This window comes from Anabrus simplex, chromosome 4 (assembly GCF_040414725.1).
Source record: "Anabrus simplex isolate iqAnaSimp1 chromosome 4, ASM4041472v1, whole genome shotgun sequence".
NCBI lineage: Eukaryota > Metazoa > Arthropoda > Insecta > Orthoptera > Tettigoniidae > Anabrus > Anabrus simplex.
In genome coordinates this window covers 104,265,901-104,271,182 of record NC_090268.1, presented here as the reverse complement: position 1 = coordinate 104,271,182, position 5,282 = coordinate 104,265,901, and positions in this window count along the sequence as shown.

The window sequence follows — 5,282 nt, the reverse complement described above, 5'->3', positions numbered from 1 at the left end:
CTCAGGTCCAGGTAAAAATCCCTGACCTGGCCGGGAGTCGAACCCAGGGCCTCCGGGTAAGAGGCAGGTACGCTACCCCTACATCACGGGGCCGGCATCATCAGGCACATACAGGGGTTGTTATTATGGCCACTACTTTTCCTTCCCAGCCCTTGCATTTTCCTATCTCATAGTCACCGAAAATTTACCTGAATCAGTGCCACGATTATCCGCAACCACCCACCCCCACACACAACCTACTTTTTTTTAGTGTCACTATTATGTGTGCTTACTTGGCAGTATATGTAATAAGCGAATCCCTCTCGCTTGATGTATGTGACAACTCTCCGTCGATCGGGACAAGTTAGTCTGATATGGATGTAGTCGGTGTGATCTATAATTCCGGGGAAATTATCCCAAATATAATAAAATATATCGGTTGTCAAGAATTGTAGTCAAGTTGACGGTTACCGGACTGTCCCTTGTGTCATATGTTTCATGGTACATAACCTCTGACTGTGATACACTAAAATTTTGAGGTTAAACAGTGTTCTCGGCAGTGTTTATTTTTTTGCTAGTTGCTTTACGTCGCACCGACACAGACAGGTCTTATGGCGACGATGGGATAGGAAAGGCCTAGGAGTTGGAAGGAAGCGGTCGTGGCTTTAATTAAGGTACAGCTTCAGCATTTGCTTAGTGTAAAAATAGGAAACGACGGGAAACCATCTTCAGGGCTGCCGACAATGGGATTCGAACTCACTCTCTCCCTGATGCAAGCTCACAGCCGCGCGCCCATAACAGGACGGTCAACTCACCCGGTCGGCAGTGTTTAGACATGGCCGGTTGAACATCTGTTTTAGACAGTGTCTAAGTGATACGTAACGTCTCTGCATCCATATTTAAATATTGTTTAACCGTAAACATCGTTTAAATACCGTTTCTGTAATCGGCCCTCATGTTTTGCTGAAGTGTGTCCCAGAAGTAAGTTTCATGCTCAGCTCCTGATCCCGTTTTGGCAATCATTACCTCTCGCATTAATAGCGCTTTGCAGTTTGCAGCGACTGCGATGAGACTCAGTCATCTTTTATCCACAGATTTTCTCACTTATGTTCGTGTTACACGAAACAAGTATCTTCGCTATGAGTAATAAATAATACATAATTCAAATCACCGGCTTATTTTTTCCAGTATGGGTAGAATTTGTACCACATACCACAATTTAGAAACGGCAAGCAAGTTTATATGCTACACCTTTTGAGTAATGTTCAGGGTTCGGCTCGAACTGATGGACAATGTGGCACATAGCCTGGAAAACAATGGTTGTCCAGTTTATGTCAATATTTTGGTCATTTTATGGATGAACTCTAATCTTAAATTCTGTAGTCTATTGCCAAACAAACGTAAGTGACAAACGATTAACTTTGCGGGAGAGCAAGGAGCTGACATTTACAGCAATATCTCTAAAATAATTGGTTGGATTTTTATAAAACGTTTCATTGACATGCTTTTTGATGTCGTTCAGCTTTGTTTGTCATTGTAACTTTTTATGTCAAAATATTGAGATTCATTTTATGTTGCATTTTTCTCCGAGTCATGTGAACGTAAATCCATACAATAGTATCCAAACACACAGTTTTTTTAAATTAAATTACTACCTTTTTGAAACATTTAAAAGTGACTAAAATATAAGTAAATATTAATAACAGTATATAAAGTCAAACTTATAAGTAAGCGTACAATTATTACAGAGGGGAAGTAGGAGAAGGAGGAGCCCTTTTGCTAGGAGGAGGAAGCCCTTCAGGTGGAGGAAGCCCTTTTGCCCTTCTGAGGAGGAGCATCAGGAGCCGTTTTGCCCTTTTGCTAGGAGGAGGAGCCCTTTTGCCCATTTGCTAGGACGAGGAGCCCTTTTTCCCTTCTGAGGAGGAGCCCTTTTTGCCAGGAGGAGGAAGCCCTTTTGCCGTTTTGCGAGGAGGAGGAGCCCTTTTGCCAGGAGGAGGAAGCCCTTTTGTCAGACGAATAAGGAGGAACCCTTTTGTAATAAGACGTAAGCCCTAGGTTCCATTCACTATCATGTGTGTACCACAAAATTGTTTTAGTTCTGAACACAAAGTTTTAACTCATGATCATTAGCACAGTAAACTTTTCGTTTTAGGACAAGACATTTATTAGTTTCCCGTGTACTTGTAGCAGGAATAATACACAATGTTGAACAGCTTAGGTTGTAACTGATCGTAGTAGAAAGACTATAACAAAAACGATAAGTCTGGTAGATCATTCAATGCAGTTGTTTACTGAAGAATAACCATAGATATACACAACACGGATAGATTACATTACTATAAGGTACATTGTAAACAGTCATTGATCTTAAACAACAGAGGTTACACATCTAAAGTTAGAAGAGATAAACCATTTACCAATAGAGATTAATTTGCTATACCTAACAAAGTAGAAGCGTTCTTGCAGATAACAATCGATAAGGGTGTTATTGCTGTCAAAAATGTACCAACTTCAGCTGACTCGTTAACTCATGCTCTTCAGTTAAATATTCTTCTGTCGAGTCGCAAGGTTAAAAACTAGAATAAACGAAAATTCTATTAATAAACGCCAGAGAGTTAACCAGTTTAAAGTTAGAAGAGAACGACAATTTATCAATAGAGATTAGACGTAAGAGTAAAAGGTTATATATAAACAAACCCCATAGCACTACAGCCCTTGAAGGGCCTTGGTCTACCAAGCGGCCGCTGCTCAGCACGAAGGCCTGCAGATAACGAGGTGTCGTGTGGTCAGCACGACGAATCCTCTCGGCTGTTATTCTTGGCTTTCTAGACCGGGGCCGATATCTCACCGTCAGATAGCTCCTCAATTCTAATCACGTACGCTGAGTAGACCTCGAACCAACTCTCAAGTCCAGGTAAAATCCTTAACCTAGCCAGGAATCGAACCCGGGGCCTTCGGATAAGAGGCAGGCACGCTACAGGTTACACACACACACACACGCGCGCGCGCGCGCGCGCACACACACACACACATTATATATATATAGTTTAAGCTCGAAAGAAACCAAGTGTTGACCAGTAGAGGTTGCGACTTCGTTGCGACTTTAAAGATAGAAGAGAATAGCATTTAATCATTAGAGATTAAATTTAAATTTTCTAAGAGTAATGAGATACACACTGTTAATAACCCCTCGTAGTTCATTTAATAGTTTGAATTGCCGGGGGCTGATGTTATTCTAGGCTGGGTCATGGATTTTATTAGATACGAGGCTTTTCGGTTGTATCATTAACATACTAACCTTAAGTTTACAAGGCGTCGGATTCGATCCCCGGCGAGTCGTGATTTTAACTGCGTATGATTATGTTTTCCTGGCTTGAGAACTAAGTGTTTTCATCGTAATAAACTTCTCTTCATCTACATAAACAAGGGCTTAGGTTCAATTTTCAGCTGAGTCCTAAATTTAACTGTGCATGATTACATTTTCTGACTTGGGAAGTAAATGTTTTTGTCGTGTTAATCCAAATATATTTAAAAAAAGGGTTAAGGAGGAGAAGAAGAAAGAGAAGAAGAAAAAAAGAAATAACATGTCCTGTATTCTACATTCAGTGTTTAAAACCATTGTGATGCCTTAGGTCATAAGTTACAAATTGTGAGCCCATGAGGCAGCCCTCTAGTTAAGCCTAAACGAATAAAGTATAGCAGCTACCTTGCATAGTAGCCTTGTTTCGGATGTTAAGCTGATAAAAACTAATAGGTTATAAGTTACAAGTTGTACACCCCTGTAGTAGCTCTGCAGAGTTAGGCTTATGCCAGACTCAGCTATAGACCCATTTGTGCTAACAGATGCAGAGTTGTGTTCAAAGTCTAAGATTCGAAGTGTGCGCGGGTCAGATATTTCATTAATGTCAATAAACGGCATGCATCTCTGCGACAGCTGTGTTGCTTACATAGCGTAACCGGCTACACTGTCAACAGATTTCTAAAGCCTCGTGGCTATGAGAAGAAGATTGTTCTCAAGTCAGTAAACCTTCGATTCCCTATTAAAAATGTTAAACAACTATAATCAATGCCAGACTCAGCTTGAGGTCCTATAGTGGCTAATACTACGCTCGGAAGTTAAAAGCCCTCCAGCACCCCTTTTTTAGTCGTTTTACAGCAGTATTCCTGGCTGAATGGTCAGCGTACTGGCCTTCGGTTCAGAGGGTCCCGGGTTCGATTCCCGGCCGGGTCGGGGATTTTAACCTTAATTGGTTAATTCCAATGGCCCGGGGGCTGGGTATTTGTGCTGTCCCCAACATTCCTGCAACTCACACACCACACATAACACTATTCTCCACCACAATAACACGCAGTTACCTACACATGGCAGATGCCACCCACCCTCATCGGAGGGTCTGCCTTACAAGGGCTGCACTCGGCTAGAAATAGCCACACGAAATTAAAAAAATTAGCAGTATTCCATCAGCCTCCTACTTATGTTACATCACTCCACCGAGTGTTGCAAGTTAGGATGGGCATCCGGTTAGGAGGATAGAAACTCGAATTAGGGTAATACGTAAAAAAAACCCTAGCACAGCCTCCGCCGGCTTAGTGCCATAAGAGCCCACGTATACGCATGCTTCTACTTACTTGTGTTAGGCCACTCACTTTTATCTATCCTATCCGACCTTCCTCCGTTAACTCTTGTTCTTTTCCGACCCTTACGCTATTAGGTTTACGAGGGCTAAGGAGTCTTTAATTTTCACACCTTTCATAGCCCTTGTCTTTCTTTGGCTGATACTATGCGCGGTCGCTCATGTCCCCTAGACCTAAGGTTGCTTTTCAGCGTTACGTCTCAATGAGTAAAGCACATTATGTATTAAGTCTTACAGCATCTCCCTGGTACCATGCCAAGTCCTAGGAGGTTAACGCGTGGTCAGCGCAACATTAGGCCTGCAGGGGCATTGAACGTAAAGTGTAAGTGAGTATTTTTATTTGAACGTGGGGTTGGCATAAACTCAAAACTAAAGAGCTTATGTGCAATTCAAATATCCTTACTTTGATTGAAATGTGCGCACGATGAAGGTGTACTGACTGCAGTAAATGTGGAGACATGCATATCTTAGCAGAAAGAAAAAAATGACTTTGCGAGCTAAGCTGTATTTTTCCGATCTGGTGTTGTAAAGGAATGCGAATGTGTGTGTTATGACGCAAGACACCCAACATGAGAGAACTTAGAGTTTTCAGCTGCAGGTCAAAGCTTGTTCGCAGTGACGTTACTACACATCTTGCTACTAAGATAACGTTACACTTCTTAGATCTGT